Source organism: Misgurnus anguillicaudatus, chromosome 16 (genome assembly GCF_027580225.2).
Source record: "Misgurnus anguillicaudatus chromosome 16, ASM2758022v2, whole genome shotgun sequence".
NCBI lineage: Eukaryota > Metazoa > Chordata > Actinopteri > Cypriniformes > Cobitidae > Misgurnus > Misgurnus anguillicaudatus.
Genome location: NC_073352.2, coordinates 3,538,184 through 3,558,661, shown reverse-complemented (window position 1 = coordinate 3,558,661; position 20,478 = coordinate 3,538,184). Strand labels below are relative to the sequence as shown.

The window sequence follows — 20,478 nt, the reverse complement described above, 5'->3', positions numbered from 1 at the left end:
CTGAACTTAAAAGAGAAAGCCGAGCGGTGTGGTCAGATGGTTTTTCCTCTCATTTCAGACTCTTTGTGTGTCTGCCTGCCAGCAGAATTTCATTAAAGAAAAGGTGGATTCTTTCAAAAGCCTGTTCGGAAAATTGACAGCGACAGTCTGGTGTACAGGTTATTTCTAGAATGAAATTCACAGACAGACAGCAGAAAAATGAATAGAAACTGAATTAAAAATTACATTTCACCATAGCAGAAGCAGAAAATTAACCTAATCTATCCAATTTGAATGAAAACAGTGATTTCAGGCTTATTAAAAGCATTGGTTAGCCTGTAGAGATTAAAGGAGCAATTGACAACTGTAAAACACTACAGTGTGGGGAAAAATATAACAAATACATTATTTGAGCAATTCATAAAAGTACTTCTGCAGAAAGATATAGTATGACTGAGAAACCCAAATATAGATTCATTATATGTAGGGATGTAACGATTCAACCGTGTGTCCCATTAAAAATGCCTGTCTGAAATTGATTCTGAATCGCAAGGCTGCGATTCTTTGTTTCATGCACAGCTTGTTGAAAGATTTCAGATGACTAAAATAAGACTAAAACTAAATGGTGTGTTATTCAAAAGACTAAGACTAAATCAGAATTTGCTGCACATTTCCTGGCACAGGGCTGTGTAAAATTTGCCTGTCAATCACAGTTCCTGCACACGCCACATATCCCCCTCTCCCGTGTTACAATATCACATGCATCCTCCTGAAGTTCATGGGTGTGTTGGATTGAACACAGCGTGATGGCGGAGAGAACATTCACTAACAAACTTCCAATTCCTCGGTTAACAGGAGCTAGGAAAACAACAAATGAAAAGAAGGAAACAAAGATAGAAAGCCACCATGCCTGTTATAAAACTAGGATTAGAGTTGTTCCGATTCCGATACCAGTATCGGAAATGCGGCCGATACCACAAAAAATTCTGGCATCGGAATCGGCGAGTACTTGAACCCATGTACCGATCCGATACCATTTTCTTACTAAACCTAGTTATGCCCGTTATAGCTAACGCTGCAAAGCGAAACTCATTTCTTCGCTGCTCTGAATGCAAACACCAGGAAGTTACCTCATGCGTGACGCAACCATTGTTTACTTAGAGCGGCAAAGAAATGAAAGCATGCAGCCGTACTGTATGTCCGCTGTTTGTTAGTATTTTAGACTAATAAAACAAAACATCGACATGTCTCAACGGAATACGCGCCCGCAGATTTTGGCGGAGTACTCAACGGAGTTAATGCCCGTGATTGACAAGCACACATAACCCGCGCTTGAGCGCGTTTGTGAGTGACCAGTACTGTCATTGACAACAAGTACACATACATAGCCTCGCGCGTTTGTAAGCAGCATTAATAAGTACATAAACCCTGCGTGTGCTGTTTGCTGTGATTGTTTTTAATGATAAGAGCATGAACCGTTTGATATTTGAGATGAAATAAAACTTACCACTGAGTTTTACAGCAGATCTTACTTGTCTCTGTCGTCTATGTGACGCGACAGTCAGCACAGCACATCCATAATTTCAAATCCGTTTACAAGACGAATGCTCTTGTTATGTTTAATATAATGTTTACATTGCGTTGTAAAAATGATGAAATTATCTTCATACGTGCTTAATTCATAATGAGAACGTTTACGCAAGCTTTTTTATTCTGCTATAATATATATTAACAATAATATATGTCATTTTAGGCTACAAACTATAATTCTATCTTGACATGCACATTATCTGGTTCATGTTGGTCCAGTTTAATTCAGAGGACTCATTGGTTTGGTGTATTCATTTTAATTGTAAGCCTTTAAAAAGTAATTATTTTAGATGCAATTTTGTAATATTTAATAGCTTAAATTCTCTAATTTCTTCTAAAAACATTTAAAATCATCCCACAGAATTCCACAGATTTTTCAAATTATTCTAAAACTAAAATACCCTTTCAGTGAACAGTGTTAGATTTGTGGCTCGTTTTCTCTTAGGAAAAATAAATATTACTGTCAAATGTCTTTCAGATAATAAAAATACCCTAGTTCACTGTATGTATTTGTTCATGTTTTATACAGGAATAAGTCAGAAGCACACCATAAAACCGTTATATCCATTCATACAGGACTAGTAGTATGTATAGCTGTATATTTTACAGATATACACCCAGGTATCGGATCGGTACTCGGTATCGGCCGATACCCTGAGCCCAGGTATCGGAATCGGTATCGGGAAGAGAAAAATGGTATCGGAACATGTCTAACTAGGATCAATATCGGACCGGCATTTCAAATGTGGAGGAATCTACGAGATTTTAAAGCTCACCTAACACACGCTGTTTCTGCATTTCTGATATTAATCTGGAGTACCTATAGAGTAGTATGACATCCTTTATATCTCCGAAGAGTCTTTGGTTAAATCAGATTTATAAAAGAAAGATTAGCTTTACTGAATCTTTCCGATAACGAACGAAAAAATTAAGAAGGAGGAGTTACTACCGCGGAAGGAGTCATGCAACACTATACAACACTGTTTTAACTTATGATTCACTACATGTTCGTGTCATTTATATAATATATTATAATATTATATAATTTATATGCACGCGACTATTTCCAACATAAGACAGAAGTCTTACTTACCGCGTGCAACTCGTCATGACCCGGTTGGGAAAATCCAGCACATCAAACACACACGCAAAACTCCGCTGCTACCCCGGATAATAAACTATATCCATTTTTTCCATAAGGCTGACTTTCTTCTCCTTACATCCAAAAACACACTTCATCTTCCATGCCATTGGTGAGTTTTGGAATTAAACAAAGCTGTGTCGCGTGATGTGACGTTTACTCCCGCTGATTGATGGGTGGGCGGGGTTTTCCAGGGGAAGTGCCATATAAAGAAGTGATGCGTATAGAAAACCCCTGAAACGTCAGTTGGAACTGTAATCGAAAAAAACTTTCTGAAACTTGTACGAACCCTGACGAAGTGCATAAGGCACAGAAATACTCTGTAACACGTCCAACTGCTTTTTTGACACTTTGCCTACGTTTAGCATGAGGAAACAACTCTATAACTGTGTTAATAAGTCAGAATGCTTGAAATACCATTGAACCCCCCCTTTAAAGGACGAGCATTGTCACGGTTAAGCGCCTAAACCAAACTGAACTTCCGGTCTGTATTTATTTATTGGTCTGGATAGTGACTAAACTGATCTCTAAAAAACAAATGCCTTGTCAAAAATAAAATGTTTTGGTTTGCTTAAGACAAGGGGAGATGACGAGCATGGATTACACAACCCAATTTTTAGGCAACTTTTTTGTGTCATTTTATATATTGTTTTCTCACTTTTTTCTATTCTTTTACCATTGCTGTCTTGGGGTTGAAGTTAGAACGACTTTGTTATATTTCAGACATCCAAACCCCAACTCTAACCCGAACCCCAAGCAAAACTAGTTTAAAAATTAAAAGAAAAACATGTAGAAACTAATACATAAAATTAGGTCCTAACCCCAAGCGACAATGATTAAAAAAAAGGAAAAACACGAAAAAGAAAGTCATGTTAGGGAAACAAAAGAAGCGGAAAATTGTGTTCAAAAATATGAATAAATATTGGATCACAACTGTATGGAGAGGTTTGTGAGGAAAACAAAGCAAAAAGGCATTTAGCCTAAATAAAATGAGCAATATACTGTAAAGATAACCCTGCTTTTAGGTGATTTTAATACATGCTGAGCTTTAATTTTAATTACATTTCACAAGACTGGAACATGCAGCTTTAATGAGACATACAGTATACACTATCTGCTTGACAGAAATCTACAACATTAAGTTTTTAATCTGAATCTGTGCAGTTACACATTTAGCAGACAGTTGACTTGTATTGCATGTAAGGTATATCTGTCATCGGTTATTTATGGGTATTTATGTTAAAGTCCTACCTGTGAACCAAACCCATGACCTCGTTGTTTTTAGTACATTTCTCTACCAATTGAGCAACAAATAAAATGAAGTCCCACAGTTTCTGATTAAGTCAGCCAGAAGGCTCCTAACCTCTTTGAGGTTTGTGAGGTCTAAGAAAGGAAACTGGTAGGAGTTGAGAAACAAAAAGATTGTAAAAACGCTCCAGGGACACGTAGGTCAAAATCAGGTCATTACAATTCGACTGAATTACCATTATAATGTCAAAGTATTCCTGAAAAAGCAGTGCATAACCGAAATGCCAAATACATTTGTGTGTGTGTGTTGGTAATGTGTACGTATGGGCTATGAGAGCGTGTGACATTGAGATGGAGTTATTCAGCCAGGCATGAAATAAGCTTTTCTTGAGAACAGTGTTGGGCTGAGAGAATAGAAGGTGGGGAAGTGAAGCGATATCTCATGTTACTTCTTAATTAACAACATTCTGTTCTTAAGCCAAGCTCATAAAATGTCTTCAATTTATCCTTTCTGGTTGGCTTGCTGCTAATTTCTGCAGATATTAATTTCCATTAAAAATGCTGAGGAAAGAAGTTTTTAAAAATTGGAATTTTAGTTACGGTTGAAATAAAACTTTCCGGATTCTTTTTAAGGGAAAATGTGTCAGTGTGAGCCACTGTAATGGTGATTCACTCGCTTGTCTTTACAATCAATATAAAACAGTTAAAGGGATAGTTCGGCCAAAAATGATATTAAACCCATGATTTACTCACCGCGAAGCCGTCCGAGATGCATATGTTCATAATTTTTCAGACAAACACATTTTCAGTTATTTTAGAAAATGTCTTATATCTTTCAGCTGCTAAACACTAAAGTTACAGGGTCCATGTCTTTCAAGTACAAAAAATTTGCATATATGTGGAAGGCCCAAAGAAATCCAAACAGCTCCAGGATGATAAACAAAGGTCTTCTGAGGGTAATCCGTGCGGTGTTGTTATAGAAATATACATATTTAAAACTTTATAAATAAAAATAAATACCTTCCGGTAGCGCCGCCATCTTAGACTCCTCTGTATTCAGGAGAGAGTATCAGCGTAGTGTACACACTTTTCTTAGTGACGTATGACAAATTTGGGATGGATTACCCTCAGAAGAACTTTGTTTATCATTGTGGAGCCATTTGGATTTATTTTATGAAGGATAGACGCAAATTTTTTGGATTTGAAGGTCGTGGACCCCATAACTCACATTTGATTACCTGAAAGATCTAAAACATTTTCTACAATAACTGAAAATGTGTTCGTCTGAGAAATGATGCACATATGCCTCTCCAACCCAGTCTCACGGGAAGTCGTGTTATAGTAACGAAAAATTTTGATTAATTTATTTGTGTTTGATGACACGAATTTCCGCTGTTTTTCATGTCTCTGGAGACGAATGTCTTTTTCGTCCTCCCCAGCACGAATCTCCATCAATGGCCGCTCGTGTCTGTGGCACGACCCTCCCCATCGTGCCATTTCACACCTTGTTTTCTCATCGCTGCTTCCCATTCTTAAATCATTGTCGCCTGGGGTTAGGGTTAGATCCGGGGTTTGCGTTAGGATGTTATTTTTTGCATTGGTTTCTACATGTTTTTCGTCCACTTTTAAAACTATTCTCGCCTGGAGTTGGGGTTAGATCTGGGGTTTGGGTTAGGAAGTCGCAGAAAGTGATTCTAACCCAAACCCCAAGTGACAATGGTCAAAAAATAGAAAACAACGATGAGAAAACAAAACACAAAATGACACAACAAAGAAAGTCGTGCCCCAGACACGAACAGCCATTGATAGAATTCGTGCTGGGAAGGACGAAAAAGACATTCGTCTCCAGAGACACGAAAAACAGCGGAGGTTCGTGTCATCAAACACTAATAGATTAATCAAAATTTTCGTTACTATAACACGACTTGCCGTGAGACTGGGTTGGCATCTCGGACGGCTTCGGGGTAAGTAAATCATGGGTTTAATATCATTTTTGGCCAAACTATCCCTTTAAACCCCCAAAAAAAGGTTATTCAGTAATGTTTGACCTCAAAGAGACCAGATCTTGCATTCAAATGTTTGTATTTGTATTCACCAAGTATTTCTTTTAATTAATAATAAACTGAACTTATGAAGTGCACAATATTCCACTAAGCTTAAAGTATTTGTGAACATCCATGTTGTTCAAATAGTAAATATTTATGTTTTTGATCTTATTATGAGCAGAATAACTTCACAATTCTGCACCTCTAGGCAATCAGCTTATAAAAATAAGAGCCTGATACAAAGGTTGACACAAGCAAATTTGGACATTATAAAGGAAATATGCCTTCTATCTATACTGGTGAAAATGCCACAATCAGAGATACAAAAAGAGGAGAGTGCAGACTGTGCCAGTATTGTTCTAAGATGGCAAACTCTTTGCATCTTTACATGGCAGCCTTTCACAATAGCCTTCTCTCATTCCTGGGATTTTGACCATACTTGGGTTCACACATAAGTCTGTTGCTGACTGGAGGTTTAATAACTCCCTCAGTGAATGTTCATTTAACCATGTTGTACACTCAGCAATAGTCATCCCAGACTATTTAAACATCCAGTTTGACTGCTGTGAACCTGCGGCTCTCTGAGCTCCAGCAGGATGTTGAGTTCTAGTGAGGCGGGGCAGGCGGGCGGCTGGATTAATGGGAGGAGAAGTTGAGGGTAACAGGAGCTCAGCTGATAAACGCACTCCACAACCAGAGTCATTAATTATCATCACGGTCACAGATTAATGAATAACTCACAGAGACTGAGATAGAAGAAGTTCAAAGACAGAGACACCACTGATACTTTCCTCCTCAATCACATCATAAACAGATCAATCAACTCTTGCTTTCTACATGTGGATCATTCTCAAGATTTGCTATCATTTTTGCTTTAGTATTTCATTTTAAAGGTTACTGCTGAACGTTCAAAAAATCATATTTTCCTACCTTAGACTCAGTGTACCAAGGCAGGAACAACATTAGGAGACCACCACAGAGGAACGTGTCTGCTCAGTATTAGGATTTAGTGACATCACAAAAGAGTTTTTAAACAAGCGATCAAGAGTTGAACTACATATGCAGTTACAGTGTTGCAAAGTATCAATATTTTATTTATTTCTCTACAGTGTTGCACAGCTGCTTTACATGAAAAAAGTTAATAGTCATCAAAATATCTAAACTCTGGACACGTCATGCATGTTAAATAGATATATATATAGATTTTTGTCACTTGTTTTATCACACTATGACAAGCAGTCAATGCTGTAACGTGGACTTATTATTTATGCTCCAGCATTATGAGTCATTCACATTACATCATTTGGTTTAAACGCACTCTAAAACCAATAGTGCTACAGTATATAGCACTAAAAGTGGTTCATTCGCTCATCAGGAACGATAGGAAGTGTATTTATATATATAGTGTAGCAATGCAAAGTCGGCAACACCAAAGCTCCAAAAGTATCAAAAATATTTATTATTTAAAAGTAGTGCATGGCATCAAGGTTACGTTTTGAGTACGCAGGCTCTTCATTAGACCAGACAGTTCATCATCAGTCTGATGAAGAGCCTGTGTGCTCAAAACGTAACCTTGATGCCATGCACTAGTTTTAAATAATAAATATTTTTGATACTTTTGGAGCTTTGGTGTTGCCGACTTTGCATTGCTACACTATTACGTTTTTTGGCGAGCACTCAACTTAGATTGATGTGCGTGCTTTAGCCTGCTTAAAGTGCTATATAGTACCTATGTAGTTGTGCTATACCACCACTTATGGTTCTACACAAGTGCTAAGTCCATTTCACACAGAGATTACAGAAAATACATTGAAAATGTGTCCGGGATTTGTAGGTTTTGTTTGATTTTGGGGCATTCACACTGCCAATAATTTTCTGGAATCTGCGCGTGCATTCACACACATATCGTAAAAATCCTGTAAAGACACGTGACGTATTTAAAGTCCTGTACTTGGTAGGTTTTTTCCACAGTGTCTGAAGTTTGCTAATTATTTGCTAATTTTGCTCATTTTGTTTATGATTAGATCATAAAGGATCGTGTCATGCGCTGTGCTGTTATGCTGGTGAATGATCTCAGCTTGGATATTGAGGAGCTTTAATCTCGGCTTCAGTCCAGTTTGCAGAATTGTTTTGTTGTGATAGTAATCTGCACTCATGTCAAAAAGCTAAATAATAAGTCCTTGTTGGGATGATACGCGCGTCCTCACTACGGCATGCCCATTTTTTTCTTTTGCTGCAACCTGATTAGCCTCCTGGCGGTTACAACCACACTCTGGACACGCCCCATCCATTTGCCAACGCTCAGTGTCGCCGGAAGTCGCCAGGCTTCCATTGAAATGAATGAGATCGTGTCGCTCTGCTACAGCTAGTCGCTGCTAGTCTGAATGCAGCTTTACATAGTGTTGTTTTAACATTTATGTTTAACACTACTTAAAGGGGCCATGGCACAAGACTTTTTAAGGATGTCAAATAAATCTTTGTGTCCCCAGAGTACATATGTGAAGTTTAAGCTCAAAATATCATATAGATAATTTATTATAGCATGTTAAAATTGCCACTTTGTAGGTGTGTGCAAAAATGTGGCATTTTGGGTGTGTCCTTTAAAATGCAAATGAGCGGATGAAGTGCAACCACTGATCACAATGATGGTGGTTTGATGCAATTGAAACTCAATTGTGCTGTCAATAATTTTCTCTCTCTCTCCTTTTTTCTGCACTAAATGGCATTGCTGTGATTGGATAGTGCAGATTAAGGGGCAGTATTATAACAAGAGCTCCTTATGACATCATAAGGAGAGCCAAATTTCAACAACCTATTTTTTCACATGCTTGCAGAGAATAGTTTACCAAAACTAAGTTACTGGGTTGATCTTTTTCACATTTTCTAGGTTGATAGAAGAACTAAGGACCCAATCATACCACTTAAACATGGAAAAAGTCAGATTTTCATGCCATGGCCCCTTTAACTTCAACTAACCATTGTGCTGTGTTTAAAACCATATATACCGGTATTGCCAGTCAAAAATGACCAGCCTACCAAAAATAGCTTACAAATTACTCTGTTGTGCTGTATTATCACCAAAAATTGCATTCAATCTTTTCTCATTTGTTTCCTTTTAATTGGGACTGGGTTTGTATTTTTTACTGATTAAACATAGGCCTCATTGATCTGAGATTACCCTGCTAGCAAAAATATGCAACTAATTATGTAACTGCAACGTAATCTTATGACCAAACTTACCTCATGGCAATGTAACTCATTATTTCGTGGCGGGGAATCCCAGAATTGAACTTTTCAGGTTGCCAGTCAATGAAAGTTTGTGACATTGCCGGTTAGTCAGTTGGCAATTTATACCTTGTTTCTGATTTGCTATTTTGTTTCTTCGGTTTTGCGGAATGCAGCCTTCGGAGGTCGCAGCCTTTAAATTAGGACACAGTTTATACCACTGATCTAACAGGAGGTGAAGCCATCGGTAGTTTTCCAGCGGCCATTTTGGAATACCCTACCATTCAAAGGGCATCATTGACTTACATTCAAAATCATGATTTAGATTTTTTTTATTTTTAGATATGTGTACGTATATAATATTGTATAACATAATTACTGGATGAAATGAATTAAGCTGCGTGCACATACAGTACTTAAAGCATACATTTTGAATTAGATTTCAGAATGAATATGTTTGTCATTAATAATAAATAAGTCTGTCTGTTGATTTATTTTGGCTACTGTAATGAAGATGAATGTACAGTAACTCACTTACTGTTTAATGAGCAGGGCTCTGATGAGTTCAGTTGACGGCGGGAGGTGCATGTTGCGTTTAATTCCCATGTAAAGAGCATCCCACGTGGTGTATTTAATCCATTTTGACTTCTAAGGGAAGTCTAAGGAACAGATTCCCAACAATCAGACGGAAAATGTTTTTAACAAGCTTACTTATGACAGGCCACTTAGACAGGTATAATCTATCTCAGGACCCACCAAAATATTTTTTTATAGAAAAATGCAGAAAAAATACATTTAGAAATTTTCTCTTAAAGACGACAGTAGTTCATCTTTTCAATGTATAAATTAAATGTAAGTTTAATTGCAATCCCAAACTACCTGACATCAGAACATTGCCATTAATTTTAATAAATAGGACAAAACTGTTTTTGAGTCATTCACTACAAACCCCCAGTGAGTTTGCGCAATCCACCGGATGGTCCCAACCCACCGTTTGAAAACCCCTGGTCTAATCACTAAGAGAATGGATGGGGGTTATATTTTTTAATTTGTTGTGTGGCTCTCCTGAATCTCCAAAGGTCTTTTTATACACATAGGTCGCAGACGTTGCAATCCTCAACACCTTCTAAGGAGTGTATTTAACCAGTGTGATTGATTTTACATGACAGTAAAGCGCAAACAGCAGTGTTTCCCAACACGCAAAGTTACAAAGAATGCACTGCACACTGCCACCCGCATGTCCAAATGTGCAAGTTTGTGTATGTGAGGAGCGGGCGGACGTGTCTGCTGAGTGGGCGTGTCGGTGGCACTGCATTTTGCACGGCTTGGCATTCTCCTTCTTCAGGATGCTGTTCTTCTTCTTGTTTTATTGGTGGGTGTAGTTAGATGATAGTAGACGTTACAGCCAATACTGCTGCCTGCTTTCCCGACAGCGAAGCTAGCAAACATATCACATACGCCCAATGGGATTTTTTATAGAAAGATAAAAAATACAGGAGAAAAACAAAAAAATATTTAAAGGATTAGTCCATTTTCTTAAAAAAAAAAGGCCAGATAATTTACTCACCACCATTTACGCCTTTCATCTACACTACACCACCGTTTTCGACCCTCATAAATGGATTCGTTCGCAAACGCTGCAGACCCTGTTTTAGTTTGAGAACTCGGATGTTGCGCTGAGTGTAAATGAATGTAGACGGAGTCTTATGTAAATGAACAGCTGTTAACGTGACATCATTTTCAAAGTAAAAATTATTTTTATTCAGGCAAATGGAGGTTTGCAACAGAGGTTTTGCCAAAAATAGTAAACATCTACCAACCAGCTATTATAAACGCTATATCAGATTGTTTTAACATGTATCCTTATAGATAATGTCTGTTTGATATTTATGTTTAAGTATTGTTGAGTTTGAATATTGTTGTAATTTTGTTTATGTTTTGTTTAAATTTAGTTAGCTTATTACGAAAGATAGTCTGTAATTTTAAACACCATATAGGGCGTTGTAAAGGCCAATATGAAGGGAGAATTGTAATGGGTCAGACATTATTTTCGAGTTTAATTTAAGTTTTGTGTATACTTTAAAATGAATTTCGTTTCATATAATTTGTCTCTTAATTTTAATCGATGTTTTGTTAATACGTTTTGTGAATATAAATAATGAAAACAATAAACTCAACGTCATTAATATTTAATGCTCGTTTAGCCGCTTGTGCTTTTAGCTATTTGTGTGTTGCTAGCAGAGGACGTGCACGGACCTCGCACACTTTTAAAAATTAATGCAATAAGTATTTCTGTAGGCTAAAGCAACACTTCACCTCTTATGTTTGATTGAAGTTTGCATTTGCTGAAATTTATTTTTGCTTCAAGTTCGTTTAGTACTGTTCACTTGAATGCTTTCTTTTTAAATCATAAAGACCTTTCTGTTTAGTTATAAAATCAAAATTAACCTATTAATCATATAAATATGTTGAAGGGGGGAGCTAGAACAATATAAGACTTTCCCAAACAAATTTTTATAGGTTCAAAAATAGTGTCTGTTGTAGTTGCCAGCAAAGGACCCAGGTATGAATTTTTGTCAATATCGCACACCCCTAGGCTGCATAAACGTGCAAAGGTAAGCTATTATTAGAGTAATAAGTTATTTTACACTTTTATGCGCATGCCCAGTTACGTGATTGGTCATGTTTCATGCGTTTATGGTGGTGTATAGTGTGGATGAAGATTCTTTTTAAAATGCTAGTATAAACGAGGATCGTTTTCAATTTAAAATGCCATTTTAAAACGCAAATGCTTTAATGTAAACATGGCCTAAAATTGCAGTTTCAAAGGACTGTAAACGATCTCAAACGAGGCATAAGGGTCTTATCTAGCGAAACCACAAGTGTTGGGGTCCATTAAAGTCCATTAAAATGAGAAAAATCCTGGAATGTTTTCCTCAAAAAACATAATTTCTTAAATTATCTTTAATTTATTAAATTAGTAAATTATCTGGATTTTTTTTAAGAAAATTGACTAATCCTTTAAACGGGATGATAGTTTTATAGAATGGTAAAATATGGGAAATTCCCGGGAAAACAGGAGGGTTGATGGGTATGAATATATTACTTAACTGGGCCATTCTTGGTTATCGTTAGATTATACTGTAGAGGCGAAATTGTAAATTGGTGCTATAATATACATGAAATTGCCTCCCTGGGACATAACAGTTACGTTAAGGGCTGGTAAGTCATGAAATAGCCAAAAAAATATGAATATATTACGTAACTGGTATGTCGTGTATTAGCTTGTATGGACCTCAGGTTTTGACAGAAAAAGCATTATTTGAGAACAATTTTGGCATTTTTACATAAAATATGACAAAAACTGAAATGTTGATCATACTAGTTTCCTTTAATGTTTAACCAGAAAGTTAATAATTCATTGAACATTTCATGGATGATACCAAACTGTTTATAGTCTTTAAATGTTCCTATTTAAGAACAAACCAGAATGACAAACACTGTGACAAAATGACAAAACTTTGTGTGAACTCGTGCAAATGATGCATGTATCTCATTCATTTATTGGACTTATGCAGATGACTGAAAATTGCCTACTGCATGTGCCTTGCAAATGGGCACTTTGCATTTAACATAGAAAATGCTTGTTCTGACATCCTTTGGGGCACACAATGTGCATCTCTTCCTTTTCTCTCCACTGCCTGTGACATTTGAAGGCCCTGGTTCTGATGTTTGTGTCTCTGACCACTTTTGGAAAGGACAGTGCGTGGGGTAAATGTCTGCACCTCTGTATGAGGGAGGTCACCATGCATTTCCCCAGGAACATCCTCCTCTTGAAGAATTCACCCGCTTTCCACCATGAATTTACCTCCATTCACGATACAAAGGCATTGTAGGCTGACACTTCAGTGATGTTGAAAAACCGTGCTGTTTTTCTCTTGCAAGAGTATGTTCCAATAACCTTAAACAAACACGCACACTCTTAGAAAGGATGTGTTAATTTTTACACATCTTTTTGTGTTAAGCTTTTAACACATTGGGCCCTATTTTAACGATCTAAGCGCATTGTCTAAAGCGCACAGCGCAACGTCTAAATGGGCGTGTTCGAATCCACTTTTGCTAATTTTACGACGGGAAAAATGGTTTGTGCGCCGAGCGCATGGTCGAAAAAGGGTTGGTCCTATTCTTTTAATGATTAATGGGAGTATTTTGGGCATAACGCGCAATAAACCAACGAGAGTCTCAGCTCTCATCCCCTTTAAAAGCCTGTTGCGCTGGCGCTGTGCTTAATCCCTATTTAGATGACGGACTTTGTAAACTGAAAAACTAAGCGGAGGAAGAAGATCCCCAGTTTAAGATTAATGTTAAATAATTGTGTTGCTTTTCACTTGTATTGAAATTGTTATTTTTTCATTAAAACCTTTAAAACCCGTTTTCTTTTAGTCATGGAAGTAAAAAAGCAGGCTTTTAATTGCTTTAAATGTATGGCTATCCAATATAATCAAAAAATTATTTGCAAGTATGTAAGAAAAGGTTTGTACTGTAAAAATACTTTATTTGTAACAAACAGGAGATAAAGAATTTACAAACGGCTCTCCGCAAGGTTCAGCACGTCAGTTTTTTTTAAGCATTACTTTTTTAAGCATAACATAAAATGTTTCTCATCTCACCATATCCACAGGTACAGAGTCATCATATGCAATAAATCCGTGAGGTAGCATTAAAAAAAACATTTAAAAACAGATGCATTTGTTCAAAGCAAAGCATTTATTTACTCACCAGGCTGCAGGTGAAGCAGCTCTTTGCGCCTTCTAACGTCTCATAATTAGTCCTCATTTATGTCCAAGAGACTCAATAATAATCTTTTACATTCAATCCTTTAATCTTTCATATTTAAAAGCTTTTTTGTGCTGCTGCGCATTCATGTATGTGTTAAGCAAACCCGCGTTGTTGTCCCGTTTAGGCGCATATTACTAATGTGCTCTTTAAATAACAAAAAAACATATTACGCCATTGACTTTAGACTTTAGACCAGGTTTTTGTTTGTCAATGGCGTAGTCTTTGCCTCAAAATAGCAACGCGCCAACAATGCACCTGAACACACCTTGTTTTCAGACCAGAACGCCCATGGGCGCAAAAGGGGGCGCAAATGCATTTGCTATAAACGTGAAAATTATAATTGCGCAGGGTGGAAACTAGCAAAAGACACTTGCGTTGCGCATTGCGCTGCATTTCGCCGGGTGTAATATAGAGCCCATTATGTGTCATTTTGTATTGATTTTGTGTTCAAATAAAACACTAGTGGTGTTAAAAGTAACACAAAATGGGTTGTTTCAATAATAACAAAGAGATGGGTGGATTCTGGGACAACGCGTTTAGTGTGTTGTACCAGAATCAACACTATTGTGTTGTTTTTAACACATCCGTTCTAAGAGTGCACAAATAACTAGCAATGTAACAAATCTCCAAATATTATGCATAATCAAATAAAATAATGCATATCCAACATAAAAAAATAGATAAAGAACAAAAATAGTAAACAGCTTACATTTAAAAAGTAGCATACTGTGCCTTATCAACATTGTCAAATCCTCCTTTGTTTTTGTTGTAGTAGAAGATGACTTCTAGTTTCTTGTCCTCCCTTGTTCTCACATGGGCTCACATCTTTGTGCAGAGTAGCCATCAGTAGGACATTTTTATTTTTCTTCGGGCAGTATGACGCAATTGCATGTGTGTCTGCGAATTTGGATAAGAAAAGATCTCTGTTCTTCATGACCCAAGTGCAGGAGGAGGCTCAGGCTTGTTCCTTCTGATTGTTGTCATAAACTCCAGTGAGAGTAAACAGAACTCAAGCGCAGTCTTTATTAAACATTTAAACATGAACAAATACATGACATGACATGACAAACTTACTAAACACAAAAGACAATGGGAACCTGAGGGATACGTAACAGAGAATGTTACACATTGAACAGGGGAACTCATGAAAACATGGCACATAGTACAGGGAAATGGGAAACAAGAGACAAACAAATTCAAAATAACAAAGTCAAAAAAAAAAAACATGACATCACACAAACTTTTCATAACCCAAAGGGCAGCTCCAGACGCTCAACAATATAAAGTCCAAAAATCCAACAATAAAAACAATAAATCCAGGGGTGGGGTGGGTGTTTCTGAGCAGTGGAGCAATAGAGGGCCTGTTATATTTCATCTGGAGAGTTCCTCCAGAGTTTAACACATAAAGTTCCAGTGGTTTGTTATTACAGGAGTGTTTTACATCAGTTTCGTCTGTAGCCAAAGCACGACTAAAAGTGTAGAATCTACAAAAGTGTAGATTGGGTATAAAAGGTGTGTGTTGGGTTTTGTGCAGATATACTTCAACTAGATTGAAGGGGTTATATAGCCAGAGACAGAGCATGAGTATGCATCCTTGAACCAAGAACCAAAATTACAACAAAAGTTATATCCATTCCAAACATCATGTTTTGACAAAAAAAAAAGGAACCAAGAACATAATACTTGGATGCATAGGAGTCAGGATTCCAACCACATGGCAAAAATTGCCAACCCACAGTAGAAGTAGTGGAAACCAGACTCAATGCTCCAACACAAAACACAACAAGACAAGAAGCATGTTAGAAATTAGGGGTCATATGCTCTGGGTCTTGTCTGGTTGTGAGTACAACTTTAGATCCTGACGCCCCTTTCTTCAAAACACTGCACAGAACTACAGGTGGCATGAGTCAGTGTTGGTTGTCAAATAATATGAGGGGGCAGGACAGTACCACAATCCTGCTAACAACAATCTGTGAGACACAATCCTGTGACCGTACAAACTGTGGGTTGACAGTAATGTAGTCAATGATGCAGAAAACTGTCAAAGTGCAGAAGACAGTTGAGAGGTAAGGCAGTATGAGGTTTAGAGAGCGATGGTGAATGTGAAAAATATTATTGTTATATAAAGCCAGTCGTTTCCATTTGGGAGGAGGCTCTGGGGAGCATGAAGATCATAGAACAGACCATGCTATGCAAACTTATGAACAAAATGGAAGTTCCTGCCTCTCATCACCTTGCAAGATGGGATATCCAGGATGATGCCACTAAAATTGACTGACAGCTGCCTGTGTTCTAACTTCTCCCCATCTAAATCCCATTTATTCACAACATTAATACACTCTTAAAACAAATGTGTTAAAAACAACACAACATGTGTTATTTTTTACACATGTTCTGAGTGTGCGCAGGGACAACACATGTTGAGTTAAATTTAACACAGAATATGTGTTATAAAATGCAACACAAAAAATGTGTTGCTTCAGTAAACACATTACTGTGTAACTTTCTATTAATTTAACACAACTGTGTGTTACCCAGTAATTGTTTAGTTTTAATATAAAAGAAAAAAAAACATACGATTTGTAAACTTTAAATAATGAAATCAAGCAGACAACTATTAAATATTGTTCACAAACGATTTATTTGTAAAAGAACAAATATTTGACAATTAATGCTAGCATGAAAATATGCTAGTATTGTATTTTGCTAGATGTTTGCTAATTTAAATAAATGTAAGTGCAAGTATAATCACTTCAAACATACATTACATTCATACATTTTAAAACACCATTTATAAAATGTTTGTCCTGAAACATTAACACGTTATTTTACATTAAGAAAAATACTTCAAATGAACTTGACAAGTGTATTCAAAGAAATTTCCATCACAAAATATTTAGGGGTGGTTTCCCGGACAGGGATATCTTAATCCAGGACTAGGCCTTAGATTAATTAGGAAATATAACTGGTTTTAACAAACATGCCTTACTAAAAACATTACCTGTGTGCATTTTGAGGCAAAACAAAGGGCACTGAATTATTTTAAGATATGTCAGTGCAAGTTGTTTTCAGTTTGGACAGCTCTTAAAAATGTTTTAGTCTAAGACTAGTCTAATCCCTGTCCGGGAAACCGCCACACAGTGCATGCATTGTTTAAAACAGACTGCAATTTTGCGGTCCATTTTGAAACTCCATTGCCTTGGATCATTTGCAAGAGGACTGGGACAAGGGTAGATCATATTCATACAAAACAAAAACTGAAGACAGTTGGCAGGGATACTTGAGGTTACTTAGCTAGCAAATTTGAAAAGTCTTTCTACCGCACAGGTCAGATTGTAAACATCAAGTGGAAAGGCAAGAGAATCATTCATTGCGACAATTACATAGTGGCATCTATGTCCTGAAGAACCGCTGGAAACCAACTGTGGCTGAGCTGATTTTAGACACCTTTTCATCATTTAGTAAGCAGAGGTCACGCTGGTACCAGCCTACAGAAATGAAACAATATACATCATTAGAAAATGTTGTTGCATGAAAATTACTTATTTTATATAAAGTTTTTAGTCACAAAGCTTACCGCCACCAAGTCCCACAGGTCTGAGAAAGCAGAATTCACACAGCAGAAGATGAACGAGTATAACACAGCTCATCTGGGTGTGGTAAACATTCAGGTCACATGCAAAATATAAATTATGAGAAAAAATTCTTTAAAAAGGATTACTTTATATATTACATTAAATGTTACATTTTAAATGTCATTTTCCAAATAAAACATTTGGAACAGAGATAGGAAATCATACCATTATGTTGACGGTCAGCTTTCGTCAATGAATGTCTGATGTCCATTTTCTTCTCTAAAGATGCTATTTCCCTGAGTTTCTCAATAATTGTCACCTCCCATTTCCTGATAAACATGTCTTCTTTCCTATCGGTAAGTCTGGAAAACTCGATGTCCACCTTCAGTAAATTTAATAAGAAATATTAATATTGAAATGATGAAACACTTTGTGTAAAGTTATCTGCAGTTAAGTATATTACAAAGACTGGCATGTCCAGACATTGGGGATATTCCTTAAAGATTTCACCAACAGTTGGTGATTTTGTCATTACCTGTATCCATCTCCTTTGATGACTGAAGGTTTGGTAAATGGCATTCTTTATTGATGATGTCCTCTCACGTCAACTCCATTGAAGCTTCCGTCTGATGTTCTGTAGTCTCATTTTTATAAATCCACTGTGTGATGGCCTATCAAAAAAAAGAAAAATGCTCCTATCATGATCAATGCAAAAATAGCACTAAGTTAGAGTCAAGTACAGTTATACACATTGTCAAGTAAGTAATTTCATACACATAAATGAAGTATGTAAAAGCATCCTTACAGTACATGTCCCTCATTTTGACCAAATGATACCATAATCCAACAACACAATCTCCTTTGCTAGTGGCAGTGGATAGCTGAAAAATATTACAAACAAACATTGACATAAGAATTGTGATTTACATCTAGTTAAGTATTACTGGGCAGTATTTATAACTCAATAGTGCAAAAAAAAAAAAAAAACACTTTACATCTAAGTTAGCACAAAACTACACCCATTTTATTCAGCACTTCAGCCTTACTGCAAGCAGTGAAAGGTTCGTGAAGTTTGACTCCTTACCATTAGACCACTAACAGTTACTCTCCCAGTAATTGCGTAATGTCTAACTTTATATTGAACGCGAGGGGCGCGTCACGAAAAAAAAAAAAACATTATTATAAAATGTGGCGGTGCATGTACAGCATCACCGATTAATAATGAGTTTTACCGTCTTTTGTCTTGTCATGCCGCTCACAGGTGTACACTTGGGTGTACAGTACGTTAGGTACAGTGATGTGCATACTGTTCCACCATGTGCTTAACCAAACGCGACGAGGCGTCGTGATAATCGAAAGGCATAATTTATAATATCCCGTCCATAACGTCAGGACATAAACTGAAAAGAAACCCGTTACCGCGTGTCACGTCTATTTAGGACACGGTGTTTAAGATTTACGTTAAATGCTGCAAGTGTCACACATACTAACCCGTAGTCCAATGTGCCTTTCATTAAACAATGACTGTTAACATGAATCTCCAAACGTAACTTTGCAAAACGAGCATTTAACGTTACCACAATAAAGTTTAAATTAACAGTCTCCTGCACAATTAATGCGAACGTTTCTTACCCTATATGATAAATAGATATTATATTATAACTGTAATTTTTAATTTAAATTCTTACCTGATGCAGACAGGAACATTCTTGACCTCTCGACTGGAAATGCGGTTGAATAAAGAACGTCACAGCTCAGGCGCAACAATATGCGTTCTTGTCTGTTTTTTCTCCTCAATAAAACAAATACAAAATAGACTGCCAAGGCTAAATAATAATGTTCATGAATTTCATAATAATAAAATAATAATAACACACGCAAAAAATTAAAATATACAACAATGCGTAGTTATCTGTCCATGTGAAACGTCATCAGCTGACTCGTGTGAACTTACGACAGCCACCAATGGAAGAGAACGCCTGCATAATGTTTGAAATATTACTATTCTAAAATAAAGCTATTTAGGCGAGAATGTATGTATAAAAAGATCAAATGTGCGGTCGGTTAATAAAGATAGCGTTTATTAAAAAATCTGCTCCGACTCTTTCGGAGTTCTGATCCAAACAACCACCGGATACTCAGCGCTCATGTACCCCGCCCAACGCAGCTTGATCTCGGCAAGTCCTCATGAAAATCCCCGCTGGCTGTTATGTGGTAGTAATGGTTAACAGTAGATATATTTTATTTTGTTACTTCGTTTAAATATAAATCGTCATTAAATTGCAATAATTATGCATTTTATTTTATGGTGTACTGGTTAACGTGTTTTACACATTCATTGTGTAAGCAGTTAAGCATAATATTTACACATTATGTGTCAGTTCTAACACAAAAATGTGTTGGAATCCTTTTACACATATTTTGTGTAAAATTTTAACACATCAATTTTAAGAGTGTACGATTCTTTGGGGGCCCCACCATGCATGTCCTTCTGTTACCGCACTGACCCCTGGCTAATAGGCTTTTCAAACATGCTGAACATGATCTTAGACTTTCTTAAAGAATATGAAGGTGACATTGACATAGACAAACAAATCAGCCTATTTAGTATATCCCAGAGCACATAATTGATGAAAGCTTATACGAGCCACTGACCAGCCAAATGGGATTACAGTATACTCACAGTGACCCGCAGACGTCATGTGCGCGTCTCATCTCTGTCCTGAATGTAGAGTAGAGTCCACTTTACTCAATATTTCAATGTCGATAAACCATCATTTTAAACAAATGCAGCTGGCATGACAGATTGGATTCGGTTAATGGGTGTGCAGTGCAA

The 20,478-nt window shown here is 36.8% G+C and overlaps 1 protein-coding gene and 1 long non-coding RNA gene across 8 annotated transcripts in view; one reads left to right on the top strand and one right to left on the bottom strand.

Annotated features, from left to right (window-relative positions):
• frmpd3 (FERM and PDZ domain containing 3) overlaps window positions 1-20,478 on the top strand; it is a 193,763-nt gene that overhangs the window by 101,796 nt on the left and 71,489 nt on the right. The gene's annotated exons all lie outside the window — the stretch shown is intronic.
• LOC141350109 (uncharacterized) lies at window positions 16,703-19,636 on the bottom strand. 4 transcript variants are annotated; one of them, XR_012358078.1, is made up of 6 exons: window positions 19,331-19,636; window positions 18,417-18,523; window positions 18,178-18,337; window positions 17,868-18,024; window positions 17,645-17,717; window positions 16,703-17,555 (listed from the first exon to the last, which is right to left on the bottom strand). It is a non-coding gene; the product is annotated as an uncharacterized lncRNA (long non-coding RNA). The 4 variants fall into 4 exon arrangements; XR_012358079.1 differs by having other exon boundaries at window positions 18,448-18,523; XR_012358081.1 differs by having other exon boundaries at window positions 18,178-18,301; window positions 18,448-18,523.